At 42.9% G+C, this 18,990-nt stretch overlaps 1 protein-coding gene across 3 annotated transcripts in view; it reads left to right on the forward strand.

The window, feature by feature from the left end:
• The window catches only part of fndc3ba (fibronectin type III domain containing 3Ba), an 82,604-nt gene that overhangs the window by 329 nt on the left and 63,285 nt on the right, over window positions 1–18,990 (forward strand). The window contains exons 1-2 of one of the 3 annotated variants that reach the window (XM_058057897.1): window positions 16,484–17,735; window positions 17,818–17,984. The exons of 1 other annotated variant lie outside the window; for it this stretch is intronic. The gene's annotated coding sequence lies outside the window, so the exon portion shown is untranslated. Of the gene's footprint in view, window positions 1–16,483; window positions 17,736–17,817; window positions 17,985–18,990 lie in introns of those variants that run through there. One more of the 3 variants, XM_058057898.1, reaches the window with a different exon arrangement.

The raw sequence follows: 18,990 nt of genomic DNA on the forward strand, positions 1-18,990 counted from the left end.
CTTTCGACTCTTTTTGGTTGACTTTTCTCTCCGTTTGAAACCGACCGAGACGTCGTGACGCACCGAGACGCCACAAGTCTTAGTTTCTTTAGTTTCTACGCTCGAACGCAATCCGTGACGACTGTGTGCTTTTTTTCCTGACTTTTGGATGCGGTGCGCAACAGGAGGTCACCAAACGCCCCCCCCCCCCCCCCCCCCCCCCCAACTGCGCCAAATCTCAGCGCCGGGCGGATGTTGGCGTTTTGTAAGCAATTAAAAGTTGACCAAATAGTTTTCCAGCGAATATTGCATGAATTGCATGAGAAGAAGTTTCTAGAAAATGCACAATGTAGGCATTTAATGCAACAGGGGGGGGGGGGGGGGGGGAGTCTCCACTCCAGCAGATCCTAGCATTCCTTCCAGCCAGTCTCCCTCTCTCCTCTTTTTTTGCCTCCACCTCTTTCTCTCCCACTCAGAAACGACTACGTGTCTGTTTGTGCACCAACATCTTTCCACCCCCCCCCCCATGCAAGAAAAAAAGCCAAAAAACGCAGCACACAACTTAAAAAGGTGAAAGAGGTTGCAGAAATGGTGATTGACAGCCAAAAGTAGGAATATATAGAAAGTATAGACACCTAGCCCCCCCTTCCAGCCCCCTCCCCACGGTGATGGACTCTGGATCCAGGGGGCACGTTGGAGAAGAGAAATAACACGTCACACAAGCTTACTTTTGTCAGTCGGGAGAAGAAAAAAGAAGCGAAGGGGAGAGAAATCCGATCCCAAATACATGACGTCACATGACATTCCTTTGGTGGAAGGCTGATGTGGCTGCCCGCTTTTGGGGCTTTTTCCTGATCGCTCACTTTAATGGAGCTGAGGCACGACGATGATGATGATGATGATGATGATGATGATGTCATGTGACAATCATTTCCAGTGTGGCTCTTATTACGCCTCACTCTTTCATTTTGGCAGAAAATAGTCTTGTCGTGTATTGTTCCTCAAAGATCTCATCCAGGAAGTAGACGACCGTCCTGATGTCCTGATGTCCTGATGTCCTGCGTTGACACTTTTCCACTATGTCATTTCAACCTAAGGAGACATAGATTAGGGCTTAGTCGGGGCAGACTTAGACCTAAACTTAGGACAGAGTCATATCAAAATATCCTGAGAAACCACAATGGATGAGGGGCTTCTGTATGTACTTCTAAGGAGACATATTTTATCCAAGAGGAGACAGGGGTCAGAGTAGTAATGAAACATGCTAGCAAATAACAACAATGCGGAGGAAGGACTTCTGTATGTACTTCTAAGGAGACATATTTTATCCAAGAGGAGACTATGGGCATAGTCATAATGAAACTTGCCAACAAATAACAACAGAGGCAAATTAGTCTCCTGTATTTACTATTAAAAGCGCATATTTTATCCAAGGGCAAAACATATATATTATCCTAAAGGAGACTGAGGGCAGAGTCGTAAATAAACATGATAACAACAATGGAGGCAAATTAGTATTGACCTTAAAAATGGAGAGGAATGCCTTGAAGGCCTGTATGTACAACAACAGTGGAGGGAAATTTGTTTTTATTACTAACAAGGCATATTTTATCCAAATGGAGACTGAGGGCAGAAGACATATTTTATCCAAGAGGAGACAGGGGTCAGAATAGTAATGAAACATGCTCGCAAATAACAACAATGCGGAGGAAGGACTTCACATTTTATCCAAGAGGAGACTCGGGGCAGAGTCGTAACGACTACAATAGAGAGGAGTGTTCACGTCTTAGAAGACATATTTTTATCTAAAAGGAGACTGAGGGCAGCAAAACAAGACTGTGGAGTTTAACACTGGAGTGAAGCATAGACACGCTAAGCTAATGTTAGCATGTGTGTTTTTTGGCTAGCTGATGTAGTGTAAATACACAATGGTGTTTTTTTTCCGAGTGGGCTGTGACGCAACATGACAAGCGCAACATTGGCAACATTGGCAACATTGGCGACATTGGCAATATTGGCAACACTGGCAACATTGGCAACATTGGCGACACTGGCGACATTGGCAATATTGGCAACACTGGCAACACTGGCAACATTGGCGACATTGGCGACACTGGCGACATTGGCAATATTGGCAACACTGGCAACACTGGCAACACTGGCAACACTGGCGACACTGGCGACACTGGCGACATTGGCGACACTGGCAATATTGGCAACACTGGCAACACTGGCAACATTGGCGACATTGGCGACACTGGCGACACTGGCGACATTGGCAATATTGGCAACACTGGCAACATTGGCAACATTGGCGACATTGGCGACATTGGCGACACTGGCGACATTGGCAATATTGGCAACACTGGCAACACTGGCAACACTGGCAACACTGGCAACACTGGCGACACTGGCGACACTGGCGACATTGGCGACACTGGCAATATTGGCAACACTGGCAACACTGGCAACATTGGCGACATTGGCGACACTGGCGACACTGGCGACATTGGCAATATTGGCAACACTGGCAACATTGGCAACATTGGCGACATTGGCGACACTGGCGACATTGGCAATATTGGCAACACTGGCAACACTGGCAACACTGGCAACACTGGCAACATTGGCAACATTGGCGACATTGGCGACATTGGCGACACTGGCGACATTGGCAATATTGGCAACACTGGCAACACTGGCAACATTGGCAACATTGGCGACATTGGCGACATTGGCGACATTGGCAATATTGGCAACACTGGCAACATTGGCAACATTGGCGTCACGTGCTGTGGAAACGTCTTCCATCTTGGTCAGTGTAATTGCCACACGGGTGCATGTGTCAGGTTATGGCATTATGGACCAGGCTGGTCCATAGTCATGCAAATGAAGGGATTCTGGTCAAATTAGGACGTGGCCTCTCCAGCCCCCCCCCACCCGACCCACCCGGGGCGCTTTTATCCTGTCTAACGAGGCGAATGAGGTGTTTTCTTGATGTTAAGCCTCTTTGGCCTCCACGTTTGTACACAACGTAAACAAAGCTAAGAGGCATAGCATAGCATAGCATAGCATAGCATAGCATAGCATAGCATGTCCGCATCCCAACAGGTTAGCAAATCCGGACCTGGCTGGCTCAGGAATGCTGGGATCTTAGTGGGAATTAATGAGCTCCTGATTGCTTTAGAGTGCTTGTTTCTATTTCTCCTTCCTGTCCGTGTGGTGGTTTTGTAGTAGCTGGGATTGTGTACAGCCGCGTGTTGTACTATGCCAGGTATTTGCAGTGACGCACGTGTACTTTTACAGTACGGTATGTACGTGTGTGCTGTGTGGTTTTTTCAAGTGACAGCACAAAACCTTGCATTTCACAGCCGAGTCCAATTCCCTTGGCCTTTCTTCCACATGAATAGGTTAGCGGGCTTGAATAACGCGTTACATAAGTGGACGTCCTGGGTTCCGTAACCACGGCGAGCTTCGCCGCTCAGGTCCGACCCCTTTGTTTGTTTGTGCTCTCCGCTATATGTTGGCATGATAACCAAGCCATGTATATGCAGACGCACGTCAAGGAATATGGATATGACTTCCTTCCCGACCCAAAGGGTGCCGGTTCAATCCCCGTGTATGCCAACGTCATCATGTCGTGTGAAGTACGGATCTAGAACATCTACAGTTGTTGTACAAGAATAAAGTCCAAATATTTTGAGAAAAAAGTTCTTAGCTAGTGTGGAAACATGACAGCTTTTTAGTAATAATGTCGTATTATTATTATTATTATTATTATTATTATTATTATGAAAGATTGTCATTTTTGGGAAATTAGTTTCCGAAAAATGTTACGAGACAAAGAGGCTGTATGACTGACAAATGAATGTGGGTGGGAATGCTTGTTTGTCCATATTTGCCCTTTGGGGGGCAAAAGCAACAGCGCAAATGTGCGAAATAACAACTATGAAAACATTTCATGAGAATAAAGTCAAAATATTAAGGAAAAAAGTCCCAATTATGCTGAAAAATTTGACTCCCATAGCATTGAAATATGAAAGAAAAATGTTATGTTATGACAACCAAACAAAACAAAATCAAATTGTAATGTTTGTAATTTTAGGTTGGGGGAGAGTTACAATATTAAAGTCTATAAATAATAATTAAGTGTAATTATTATGGGAATAAGTCAGAGATGCCTTATGAAATATAAATCACTTCTTAGCATATTTACATGCGTCCTTTCATTTGTCACGATGTGGCCTTCGCTAGAAAAAAGTTTGGTCATCCACTAGATGAGATCCTAAAAGAAGAAGACGTAGCAGGAAGGATCAGTGTAGCCAACTAGGACAGCTTTAGCGTAAGACCAGATAGGACAGCTTTAGCGTAAGACCAGATAGGACAGCTCTAGTGTAAGACCAAATAGGACAGCTTTAGCGTAAGACCAGATGGGACAGCTTTAGCGTAAGACCAGATGGGACAGCTTTAGCGTAAGACCAGATGGGACAGCTTTAGCGTAAGACCAGATGGGACAGCTTTAGCGTAAGACCAGATGGGACAGCTTTAGCGTAAGACCAGATAGGACAGCTCTAGTGTAAGACCAGATAGGACAGCTTTAGCGTAAGACCAGATAGGACAGCTTTAGCGTAAGACCAGATAGGACAGCTTTAGCGTAAGACCAGATAGGACAGCTTTAGCGTAAGACCAGATAGGACAGCTTTAGTATAAGACCAGATAGGACAGCTTTAGTGTAAGACCAGATAGGACAGCTCTAGTGTAAGACCAAATAGGACAGCTTCAGCGTAAGACCAGATAGGACAGCTTCAGCGTAAGACCAGATAGGACAGCTTTAGCGTAAGACCAGATAGGACAGCTTTAGCGTAAGACCAGATAGGACAGCTTTAGCGTAAGACCAGATAGGACAGCTTTAGCGTAAGACCAGATAGGACAGCTTTAGCGTAAGACCAGATAGGACAGCTTTAGCGTAAGACCAGATAGGACAGCTTCAGTGTGGGATTTAGTGTGCAGGATCCCAAGCGTTTATCCTCAGGGGCGGAAAGAGGCACGCCCCAAACAAGACCTGGTTTCAGTCTTTTGTGGTGCAAAACGCCAGTCCAGGTAAGGCGGCTTTCACACAGGTGTTGTCCCACCTGGTACTCGTACCAGCACAGAAGCTGGGAGTTGTTTCAGTCCTCTCGTGCTGGATCTGGTTCCTTGCCCTTTCAGGTCTTTAGGGAGAAAAAAATGGGGTCAAGGAGGGGTTGAGGGATGCTGCGAACCTAGAACATGTAATGGGGGGGGGGGGGGGTGACTGGTGCTTGTGTGTCAGGAAAAGAAGATGTAGCAGCTCTCAGGTTACACGGACAACACAAAGCAGAGACGAGAACGTGTGAACATGGAAAGAAAGAAACTGGACCAGCAGAGGACAGAAAGGAGGCTCAGGTTTTTTTTTGGTTTTTTATGTGTGTCATATTACAACATTAAAGTTGCAGCGATAAAACAATCTTTGAAAAAGTTCATATTTTCATTTTAATTTAGCATTTTATATATATAGTATAAATTATATTTATATATTCAGAAAAAATGACTAATAATAATAATAATAATAATAAATGACTTATGCATTTATATTATTAGTTAAAAATGAATTCTTAAATATACATGAATTGACTAATTAATGTCATTTTCTTAGATATGTAAATAATCATTTTGACTTATTTTTAATTAATCTGGCATATTTACAGCTGTATTTGGTGCAGATGTCTATTAATATTGTCCTTAGTCAATAAATAAATGGCTATATGAATAATAATAATAATAATAAATGACTTATGCATTTATATTATTAGTTAAAATGAATTCTTAAATATACATGAATTGACTAATTAATGTGATTTTCTTAGATATATAAATAATCATTTTGACTTGTTTTTAATATATCGGGCATATTTACAGGTGCAGATGTCTATGAATATAGTCCTTAATCAATAAATATAGGACTATATGAATAATAATAATAATAATAAATAACTTATGCATTTATATTATTAGTTAAAATGAATTCTTAAATATACATGAATTGACTAATTAATGTGATTTTCTTAGATATATAAATAATCATTTTGACTTGTTTTTAATATATCGGGCATATTTACAGGTGCAGATGTCTATTAATATTGTCCTTAATCAATAAATATAGGACTATATGAATAATAATAATAATAATAAATGACTTATGCATTTATATTATTAGTTAAAATGAATTCTTAAATATACACGAATTGACTAATTAATGTGATTTTCTTAGATATATAAATAATCATTTTGACTTGTTTTTAATATATCGGGCATATTTACAGGTGCAGATGTCTATTAATATTGTCCTTAATCAATAAATATAGGACTATATGAATAATAATAATAATAATAAATAACTTATGCATTTATATTATTAGTTAAAATGAATTCTTAAATATACACGAATTGACTAATTAATGTGATTTTCTTAGATATATAAATAATACTTATAATACTTATATCGGGCATATTTACAGGTGCAGATGTCTATGAATATAGTCCTTAATCAATAAATAAAGGACTATATGAATAATAATAATAATAATTAGCGTGTTGTTAATGGGGAAGAACGTGTGTTACGAGCATTACCGCCACCTAGAGGACTGGGGTGGAATCTTTTTGTCCATCCGTGTCTTCAAAAGCCAGAGGTGGGCTCCCTCACAAGGGGTGGCCACACCTCCACGAGGTCACGGGGTTGGACACCTGCGGGGGCCGTCCCTCAGCGGTACGCTCCGTGTGACGGGTGCCGCGTATTTGACAGGACGGCTGATGGCGTGCCTGGCGAGGTTTCCGAGGGCGCCCCGACCCCCCGGCTGCTATCGGCCCATGTTGCGTTTCTGTGAAGGCATCAAGGTTGGCATTCATGTACGCTCAAAGGCGGCAGTTAGCGGCCCTAAGACGCGCCGGCTCGCACTTAAACAAATAACCACCGCGCAGACTTTTCCAGACCTCCCCTGTGAGGGCGGCATAACATATACATTATGTGTGTATGTGCATGCCTGTGTGGCGCTGTTAGCACAGTTGGCTTATGTTATACGCTGTTGGGCTACAGACTTCCATGTGGCGTGTGTGTGTGCGTGCGTGTGTGCACGTGTGTGTGTGCGTGTGCACGTGCATGCGTGTGTGCACCAGGGGAGAAGAGCACAAGTTGAGTGATTCATTGTGTAAAAATAAACTAAAAGTGGATGAAAACATTTTGTTTACGCGGCTAAAGCCTCAGGCCACAAGTCAAACAATTAGTTGGATTAGTTGGATTAGTTGGATTAGTGAGGATACAAACTTTAATCATTTTATGTGAAGTATTTTATTGAAATATTGAAAGTCTAAAAGGATTTTATGAATGTAGGCATATTTTTTGGAGTGGAAGGGTCATTTTTTCTTCAGTAATCTCATGCCGTGCACTCATGTTATTGAGGAAAAAACAGAGTATTTTTAAATGATTTCATACATTATTATTATAATGTATTTATTTCAAAAATGTTGGAATTTTACCTGCTTCTTTTTCATTTTGTTGTTGTACTTTGTACACAAAATAAACGCTGTTAGGACACTGATCAATTGTTAACTTAGAGCTTCAACATGGCCAAGTAACGTTGGAAAGGCATCAGACTTCAGTTTGGCGGACCGTCCAGCTTCGCCCGTGTTCCCAAAACAGTCCCATATTTTTGTCTCTCTTGTCGGCCAGGAATCAGGAACTCGGACCGCTTATGCCCGATGTTTGCCTCTTAGTTGTCACACCTGAACAAACATTGAACGCATGAATGAAGTGATCGTGTTTTGGAGGAAAACAATCGTCAATAATAAGATAAATACATCACTTTTTGGAGGGAAATGTCGGCTGTTTGTTTTATTGGTGAATAAAGTTGAAATATTCCAAAAGTCATATTATTAGAAACAAACAAAACAAGAAATAAAGTTGGAATTCTTGGAAAATGAGGTTGCAGAATAAGTTGAAGTGATATTAATAATATGCTTTTTCACCTATATCAAATCCAAATCAAACCAACTTTATTTGTAGAGTACGTTTCCTACAAAGACATGCAACATAAAAAAGTGCTTTACAGAATGAAAACCAATTACCACAATTAAAAAATAATTAAAAAATAATTAATAATAATTAATAAATAATCGCTTCCTCGCATTTTCATTTTTCATTCTATGGCCATCGCTAGAAAAAGTTAGGACACCCTGCTCCTGCTTTTTGGGCCATGTAGACGAGTGCGTGGCTTTGCAAAGCATGTCGGAAATAAACAAAGCGGCTTTCCTTCAAGCGTCGGCGTGGTGGGAAAGCGTGCAGAGAAACGGACGTCATGGAGAAACACAAACAGATTCCAGTCAACATTTCTTGCTGATAACCTCGCCGCTGCTTTCACTTTCTATTTCCCAGCATCCTCTCTTGTGTCGCTCTCACATTCCCCGCCTGGTCTCGCTCTGTCGTGTCCGCTAACACCCCCGCCCCCCCGCCCCACCCGCCCCACCCTACCCCCGACCCGCCGTATGAACGGAGGCTTTTTGTTGAAGTATCCCAGCATCTTATGTTTGCTTGGCACGGAGCTGTAATGTTTACCCTCCTCCTCCTCCTCCTCCTCCTCCTCTTCTTTTTCTTTTTTCCTCCCTGACCCCCCCCCCCCCCCCCCGTCCTTCCCTCCCTCCTGTCCTCACACATTCTTTGCAGTCTTCCCTTTTTTCTGGTCTCCCTCCATAATTTCCTGCATTGTTGACGGCTGACTCAGAAGAAGATTATAAAAAAAGAACCTTTTAACTCCTCGTCTCCTCCTCCTCGTCTCCTCCTCCTCGTCTCCTCCTCCTCGTCTCCTCCTCCTCGTCTCCTCCTTGAAAGCTTGTAGTATGGCTTCAAGCGTTTGGAGACAACCCCCCCGATTCCCCATTTGAATGGCTGCATCCACGTGCTAATATTATTATGTTATTTAATTATTATTATGATATCATTCATGTTCGGGTTCTTCATTTCAATATTTTTAGACCATCTGACTTTTCTGAATTCTTTCATAAACTCAAGCTGATTCTTTCCAGGTGACAAAGCGTATTATTATTAATATGGCCCTGCAATACACTTTTTTTGCATTCAGAAATATTTCAACTTTCAATTATTGGGAATACTTTTTATCTTGGAAATTCTCACATTTTTTAAAAATATTTTGACAATTTTTTTTAAATATTCTAACATTTTTTCACAACTTTATTGCACAGGTATTCTTTGTTTTGCTTTTTTCACATTATGATTAAAAAATATGTTTTTCTTTTAATGTTTCAACTTTATGCTTCTTCAAAATATTAACACTTTTTTCTCTTATAGCCACAACTTCCTATCCTTCATTATAATTAATGTATTCTCCCAATATTTTCATATTTTTTACTGATCTTTTCTTCCATGTTTGCTGTTTTTTTTTTTTTAAAGCACTTAGGACACCCTTGATGGAATACATAATTTAATGAATTGAATTCTATTTATTTTAGTGTATATATTTAATTTAATGTTTGAGTGATATCGTATAAAATATAATATGCCTTCTATTATGCAAAAATAAATCAAATCACAAATAAATTCATACAAATGTAATGTAAAAGTGTGAAATACTATATATATTTTAGATATAATATCCACATATAATTTAAATGTAAAAATACATCCATGTAGGTGTGTATGTGCATGTCAGTGTGTACATAGTGTACATGTGTGGGTGTATACGTGTGTGTGTGTGTGTGTGTGTGTGTGTGTGTGTGTGTGTGTGTGTGGAGGAAGTAGGTGTTATTTAATGCGAAGCCACATGTTTTATTGCTTTCCCTTGTTACGCCACCCATCCTCCCGCCCCCCACCCTCTCTGGGGCATGCACGCTGGAGGGAAGCAACCCCCTCCCATCACATACCTGTCATTTTTTTGGTCTTGTCCTCCAGCCACTGTTGGCCTCCAGAAAGCCCACTTGTACAACGCGCAAGGGACTCTCAAGCACATCATGGCGGACAAAATGACTTTTGCTACCACTTAATACGTTGCTTGTTGGCTAGGCAGTCAATAGCCGTGCATTGCTAAAGCACATTGCTAAAGTACATTGCTAAAGCACATTGCTAAAGCACATTGCTAAAGCACATTGCTAAAGCACATTGCTAAAGCACATTGCTAAAGCACATTGCTAAAGCACATTGCTAAAGCACATTGCTAAAGCACATTGCTAAAGCACATTGCTAAAGCACATTGCTAAAGCACATTGCTAAAGCACATTGCTAAAGCACATTGCTAAAGCACATTGCTAAAGCACATTGCTAAAGCACAATGATGGACGGTGTTTAAAAAAGCACTTTAACATATTATTAACCTACTTATGAGACATAAATTTGCTACTGTGCCATTGTTTCTCAAAGAAATTATATTTTTGTTGGTAGGAAGTTTTCAGGAAAGTTGGTGTTATAATTTATAATATTTATATTTATTTAAAATTAAATATTAAACATTAAATTCAACTATTGACAATTTGATTGATTTTTTTAATGAATAACATATTTTTATTGGCTTTATTGATCTTTTTTCAACCGTTTTAATTATAGATATTCATTTTCAGATTTCAAGAAATTACTTCATATTAAAATATGTATTTCACACACTTTTATTTCCATAATTTTGTTGTGAAAAATATTTATCATATAATAATCTTTTACATTTTTTTCTCCCTTTTTAATAAATGACTTCCTATTTTAACAAGGGTGACTCTTGCTTGGATGAGACGCTTTCTCCATCCATGATCTCCTTCTCCTTCATCTCCATCCATGATCACCTTCTCCTTCATCTCCATCCGTGATCACCTTCTCCTTCATCTCCATCCATGATCACCTTCTCCTTCATCTCCATCCATGATCACCTTCTCCTTCATCTCCATCCATGATCACCTTCTCCTTCATCTCCATCCATGATCACCTTCTCCTTCATCTCCATCCATGATCACCTTCTCTCCTTCATCTCCATCCATGATCACCTTCTCCTTCATCTCCATCCGTGATCACCTTCTCCTTCATCTCCATCCATGATCACCTTCTCCTTCATCTCCATCCATGATCACCTTCTCCTTCATCTCCATCCGTGATCACCTTCTCCTTCATCTCCATCCGTGATCACCTTCTCCTTCATCTCCATCCGTGATCACCTTCTCCTTCATCTCCATCCGTGATCACCTTCTCCTTCATCTCCATCCGTGATCACCTTCTCTCCTTCATCTCCATCCGTGATCACCTTCTCCTTCATCTCCATCCATGATCTCCTTCTCCTTCATCTCCATCCATGATCACCTTCTCCTTCATCTCCATCCATGATCACCTTCTCTCCTTCATGTCCATCCATGATCACCTTCTCCTTCATCTCCATCCGTGATCACCTTCTCCTTCATCTCCATCCGTGATCACCTTCTCCTTCATCTCCATCCGTGATCACCTTCTCCTTCATCTCCATCCGTGATCACCTTCTCTCCTTCATCTCCATCCGTGATCACCTTCTCTCCTTCATGTCCATCCGTGATCACCTTCTCCTTCATCTCCATCCGTGATCACCTTCTCCTTCATCTCCATCCGTGATCACCTTCTCCTTCATCTCCATCCGTGATCACCTTCTCCTTCATCTCCATCCATGATCACCTTCTCCTTCATCTCCATCCGTGATCACCTTCTCCTTCATCTCCATCCGTGATCACCTTCTCCTTCATCTCCATCCGTGATCACCTTCTCCTTCATCTCCATCCGTGATCACCTTCTCCTTCATCTCCATCCGTGATCACCTTCTCCTTCATCTCCATCCGTGATCACCTTCTCCTTCATCTCCATCCGTGATCACCTTCTCCTTCATCTCCATCCGTGATCACCTTCTCCTTCATCTCCATCCGTGATCACCTTCTCCTTCATCTCCATCCGTGATCACCTTCTCCTTCATCTCCATCCGTGATCACCTTCTCCTTCATCTCCATCCGTGATCACCTTCTCCTTCATCTCCATCCGTGATCACCTTCTCCTTCATCTCCATCCGTGATCACCTTCTCCTTCATCTCCATCCGTGATCACCTTCTCCTTCATCTCCATCCGTGATCATCTTCTCCTTCATCTCCATCCGTGATCACCTTCTCCTTCATCTCCACACTTTGTCTTAGAGTATTTATTCATGTACCGCCCTGTAGTCCAGTCGCTAGGACGTTTGGTCCCCACCTTTAGGGGACTGTACCAACTAAACACAGGTTGGGACAATTAGAGCAAGATCGCTTACCAACATGGCCGCCATCAGAGAAATCACTGAGTATTTTTCTAATGATTACAAGATTTGGATCCATTTTGAAGGTAACCTTTGACATGTTTGACTGGCCACGTCATGACTTGTGGTTTTGGGTGGTTTTGGCTTTTTTGGGTTTTGACTGCGGAAGGCAGTCAGCTGGACCGCTTTTATTGTGAAGGGATCCAAACCATACCCTAAAAATGCTGAGTCCGCACGCCTCCGATGCTCAGCTGGGAGCCTTTTGGCCCAAACGCTGCACTTAGCAGTATTCACTGTATTGTGTTGTGTGTGTGTGTGTATTTTTATACTGTGTGTGTGTGTATTTTTATACTGTGTGTGTGTGTGTGTGTGTGTGTGTGCGCGCGCATTGAGGAAGTGGCTGTGTTTGTTTAAACTGAGCACGCTCAACTATGTGGGACAATTTAGCGGGAATGAGAAGCGCCAAGCCCCCCCTCCCCCCCTTTTACCACCAGACCAGACCACTCAAGCCTATAGAACTCTACCACAAGCAGCCGCCCACCCCCCCTGCCCCCACTCCTGAAATGTCCTCAATGGGCGGCTGCCTTTTGATCCCACTGTGAGGGGTTGTTTGGGAAATGGAGAAAAGATTGGTTCCGTGACAGGACAGGTTCCAGCAGGAAATGGGGCGCGGAATAGTGGGGGGGGGGGGGGGGGGGGGGGGTTGTTCAAGGTCGGCGGTCCAAGAATGTACCTGATAGTCATTGTATTTGGTAGACCCCATCAACTGGATAAAAAGTGTAGCGAAGCCTGTTTATGTGCTTGCTAATCTATGCCTTAGTCAAATCGTATGTTAGCAACACCTGAACGAGCGGAAAACCTTCATTTTAGGATGTGTAGCGAAGCCTATTTATTAACATTTATGCGACATGAAGCAGGCATCACAAACCATCACAACCATTTAGCATTTCCTCATCTGATTGGCCAAAACAATGCTAGCTTTTCAAGTTGCTGCATCCTCCTCGTGTCACTCCTAGCATAGCATAGCATAGCATAGCATAGCATACCGTAACGTAAAATAATGCCGCTGGTAATATGTACGTATATATATGTATGCACTTGTATTAGCTGCACCTGAACAAATGGGAAAACCCTTGTTTTAAGATGTGTAGCGAAGCCTGTTTAGTGAAAAAGTATGCAAACGTTACTTTTTAATGATCTTCTAACAGAAGTATTTGTCCCTAGAGCTTGTTTATGAGCACCAAGCTTGCTAAAATATATATATACACATAATATAATGTATTCAGTACATTAGAACAATAGAAATCCTTGTTTTTCGCACGTGTAGTGAAGCCTGTTTAATGATGTGTGTGTATACCAGAACCTGGTTTTTAGCACCAAACGTGATAAGAATTTCCTCACTTGATTGATCCACTGTTGAGAGACAAGGTGCTCGCTTCATGGACATGTATGATATGCCCCCCCCCCCCCCCCCCCCCCCAAATGTGGGCTTCGCCACGCATCTTAAAATCAAGCCTCCATCAGTCATCTAAAGATTTCAAAGCTGTAAGTGTGAGCTATATAAATTAGCAGGATTGTAGCATGAATGTGTGTATTGCTAGCACTTAGCTGACGTGGCTAAACTAGCGTTGCTAACATGTAGCATATGTGATCTATGGCCGTTATCACATTGGAGTGTAAAATACGGGACCTTTCGGTCTTAAACTAGCTCATAAACAAGTTGACAAAGCAGCCACATGGGAGGGGTTCAGATGGTCCGGGGGGCCAGTCTGGACCATGTTGGACCAGGAGGCGGAGCTAGAGAGAAAGAGGGTTTGGATGAGGGTGAGAACGGGACCCAAAAAAGGGGAAGAAAATCTGGAAGCAGCGAAGAAGACGCAGGAGAAGCGTGAGTCATGAGGTCATGTGGTCTGGTGGTCATGTGGTCTGGTGGTCATGTGTTTGTGGGAGAGTCGCCACTTCCTCTGCTGTGGACGCACAACAGCAACAACACCTGTCCTGCGCTGGCAGGGGGGGTGATGATGATGATGATGATGATGATGATGATGATGGGCCGTGATACGGGGGTGGTCCCGGCTGATGTAACGGTTGGAAAGCCGCGTGATGGAGTGAGTGTTGTTAAGTCACTTTGTCTTGTTGTGTTTGACTGCTGAGACTCTGTTTATGCTCCACTCCCACTCCCACTCCCACTCCCACTCCCACTCCCTGACCTACATTACTCCTTCCCCTCGCCCGGCCTCCTCCTCCTCCTTTCACTTCAGCCCCACAAGAACCTTCTCGGGATGACAGGAGAGCATCCGGACTTGTGGAAGCTCTCCCTCCCTTCTCGGTCCACACCATGAATAACCATCTCTGTTGTCACGTCAGCGAGGGAGGAGGAACCGTGGAACCATGACACCATGGAGAACATCTTAGTGGTCTCCATGCCAACATTGTTTAGGGATTCTGATAGGACCCTCCTCGCCTTGCCTCCTCTTTCCCCGAGCTGTCATGGCCTCTGTGGTGTGTTCGCTGCCCGCTGGCCGCTTTCCGGGGTACACACACACACACACACATATACACACACACACACACACACACACACGCTGGCTGCCTGCCGTCAGCGCTATGACAGCAGCACTAATGTTTGCTCAGGGGCAATAACACAATTAGGATTCCTCACATTTCTCTCTCCACACGCATTCCACCTGTGCCCCCCCCCCCCCCTGTCTCCTATATCCTGACTTGCCCTCCAAATCCCCCCCCCCCCCCCCAACTTACCCTGCATCTCTTAGGCCCCCGTCACACCTAAAAGAAGACGCCATGTTTGTCTGCTTTCAGCCTCCATTGTTGGTTTTGGTGGAAATCGATGGATTCCTTTTAATGTACTTTAATGTCCTTTAATGTACTAATGTACTTCATGTAGATGAGGCGGCTGCACGGTGGATGAGTGTGAAGATGGGAAACCTGGTGTGGAGTTTGCATGTTCTCCCCGTGCATGCGGGGGTTTTCTCCGGGTGCGCCGGCTTCCTCCCACATTCCCACATTAGCGACTTTGGGTGGCGTTCAAGCACAGGCATTCTTTCCAAGGTGCTGATTTGGTGTTATCAGATAATATGTTTGCCATGGGTGTCCACATTGCGGCATGAGGGCCATTTGTAGTCCGTGGCTGTTGTTTTTTTTAATTTTATTTGACACAAGGACACAATAAAACTATAAAAATAGAACTTAACAAGGAAACCAAACATCAGCAGTCATTTGACAAGAATAGTCGTATATAGTAGTAGTAATAGTAGACTAGTAATAGTCCAAATATTAACAGGAAAATGTTGTCATCTAACAAGAAAAAGTCAGAATTTGACAAGACTAATGCTATAATATTATGAGGAATATAACATAAATATGAGTGATAATATTATCAGAAACAAACAAAACAAGATGACAAAGTTCTAATATTATGGGAAGAAAGTCATAAGAATAAAGTAGAAAAATGTAAAAACAACAACAGTAAAACGGTCCCCGAAGTTCCCTACAAATAGTTTTTTATCGATATCATAACATTTCTTGTCTTAGCCGCTTTACAAAATATCAAAGTGGCCCTTGGATCCTTTCCTTAGTCACCATGTGGCCCCTGGCCCTCGACTTCAGTTGGGGACCCCTATAGAACTTTATAGATCTTTTAGAACAGGGGTCTCAAACTCAATTTACTTGGGGGCCACTGGAGCTCAGGTCTGGGTGGGATTGGGCCGCATCAGGTTTTACAAAAAAAAAAAATGCATTTATTAAAAACAAAAAAATATACAAACTTTTTCAGTGCTTTGGTTCCGATTTTCTACAAGAAAAGCTCTGATAAAACATTCCACTGTTCTCAAATATCTTACTTTTTATTTTTCTACACAAAATAAGATGAAAAATAAATAAACAAATCAAGAATAAAGAAAATCAATCAATCAGTAATAAATAAATCTAATAATAATAATAAAAAGTTAAGAAAGCACATATAGTTGGTGGGTAGACAAATGATTTTTTTCATATGAAAATGAACAAAGCATTATTAGAGCCCTGTAGACATGACAAAACACGACTATAGTCACATTTATACTCTTTTTATTTACAACATATTGCGCAACTGCAGGGTCTTGAGACACATGCTAACTCGCAAACTAGAGAGCTAGCCACCTAAACGGTAGCCTTCGAGTTATTTCCTTTCAACTTAAATAGCCAAAAACTTACCACTTCCACACGCATAGGGAGGATAACTATTAACAGTTATTTAACCTTTAACATGAACATGAATCAAACGTAATCATTTTTTCTGGGTACATGATACCATACAGCATCCATATCAAACTAACGTTAAACTTTCATATCAAGGCGGGGGCCTCAAACTAGTGTCCTGCGGGCCACATTTGGCCCGCGGGCCGCGTGTTTGAGACCCTGCAGATTTGAGAATCTGCGAATCTGAGAATTTGTGCTTCCCGCCAAAACGGTCTGTTTTAGTATTTTCACCCATGACCCGCCTCCAGGCACACCCACTGCTCTCTGATTGGTCACATGCTCCAAGTGCTTCCTGACTACAAAGGAACCCCACTGACTGATATGGTGGGTTTAGGAGTTTGGATAAAGGAATCCTCTGAATCCCAGCGTTTTGAGTCATCCCAAACTTCTTTCAGGGCTGACCCTGACCTTCAGACGTGCAAACCTGCTGATCTTCGACCTTGGTTGAACACCAGGATCCGACATTCCAACTGCATTTCTCGCTCAGGAACGTGGAAAAGCATAACGGGTCTCCGAGCAGTTGTTTGTTTTTAACTTTGTTGCCCAAAATGAACCAAACCATGAATTTAAAACCGCCGTGCGTGCCCAACCGTGATTATGGCGAACCGAGTGCTGGCCCTTTAAATGGGCCTTAGCGTGCAAGGAGCCATCTAATAGGCCGTGAACACCAACACACAAATGGGAACAGGAGTAGAAAAGTATGAAGTTACCTTCTCTTCATTCCATCATGCTCTCTTTTCCTTCACCTTCTTTTACATTGTGTGTGTGTGTGTGTGTGTGTGTGTGTGTGTGTGTATGTGTGTGTAGGGTGTTGTCCAGATTGTCTTTCTCTCTCTCCCTGTGTTATGTAACCACGTCTCTTCCTGAGAACGAGCTGCTGCCACCACTTCTTCTTCTTCTTCTTCTTCTCGGTCTTCGCTGCCTTCGGCCCGCCCACTGGGGCAGCGTCCACCAATGAGGCGGCCGATGGTTTTCCCGGCAGCCAGTTGGAGTCAGAGATCCGTGTTTTGACAGGGAGCTGGAATGCAAGGGAGGCGGAGTCTTTCCAGGAAGTGCACGGCAATAGAAGACGGATCCGGGAGTCTTGTTGCTCGGGTCCCTGTAAAAATACTTCCTAGGTAGACGATCAGGTTCTTTGTTCCCCGGCAGAGGTCATGTGACGCAGAATGGCGTTTATGGCCTGAAATATCCCAAGTGGGTCACGAGTTTCTGGGTTTCTTCCTAGAAAGCGGACTCGGCGGAGACATAAATGGATGCCCGGTGCTCCTTTGTGCAGATGGAGGTTCAGGAGAAGAGCTGATCTCCGGCGTTTGAAGGCAGGACGTGTCCCGACTTGCCGTCTGCACTCTGGCAGCACAATTCCTGGCATTTGAAGGCAGGAGCAGAAGGAGCAGAAGGAGCAGAAAATGAAAGAGTGTTCTCTCAAAGACTCATCCAGGGAAAGTATAATTGCGAGACGCCCTCTAATCTGCAGCAGGCCCGGAATGTTCCACTCTCTGCTGACTGCACGGGGGGGTGCCGAGGCAATGTAATCATCATTTGGTGGAGGCTTTGGGAAAACTAGCATTTTACACAACTAGCAAGGTGGAGCACCCGCTTTCTAATCGGACTATATTATCTCCTTCTTAAACCTCCTCACCTCCTTTCCTCCATTCTTCCTCCCTCTCATTTTGGGTTTTGATGATTTCCAAGAATATTTCCAAGAAAAACTGGCAAATCGAATGAGATTTGGTGAAGATTTTGGGATCTTTAAGCACTAATTTTCAGTGATTTTGAACGCTGGAGCCTATCCCAGCTGGCTATGGGAAGAGGCGGGGTCCACCCCGGACTGGTGGCCAGCCAATCCCAGCAGGGCACATATAGACAAACAACCATTCACACTCACATTCATACCTATGGACAATTTGGCGTCGTCAGTGAAGCTAGCATGCGTGTTTTGATGCTACACGTCATAAAATAATTCCAGATGTGTGAGCTATAAGCTTGATCGTGTTGTTTATTGTCAGCTCGTATGCTAACCTAGCATTTAACCTTGCTGTTAAAAAGTGAATGTAATGTTAGCGCTTTAGCATCACATGGCTGTGCTAGCGTTGCTGTGCCGCTCCTTAATGGTACGGTGATATATATGTATATATACGTATATGTATATATATGATATATATATGTATCATGTTGGCCAGGAGTTACAGTGTACATGTAAGGCGAGGATAAAGTGCACAATGGCGCTTTTTGTGGAGGCAAACGCGGCTCATTAGCGTTAGCGCTACACACAAAAAACAGCCTGTTCCCAGCAGGGCTTACTAAAAGTACTTCCGTATAAATTCCACGAGTTATTGGACAACATACTTCTATAATATAGTCAAATATTGTTTGCATGTAACATATTCATATTTCTTAGTGCTTATGGAGAATCATTTTCTTCCCCTGGTTCCTCCTTGATGAACATCCT

Source organism: Doryrhamphus excisus, chromosome 19 (assembly GCF_030265055.1).
Source record: "Doryrhamphus excisus isolate RoL2022-K1 chromosome 19, RoL_Dexc_1.0, whole genome shotgun sequence".
NCBI classification, from domain to species: Eukaryota; Metazoa; Chordata; class Actinopteri; order Syngnathiformes; family Syngnathidae; genus Doryrhamphus; species Doryrhamphus excisus.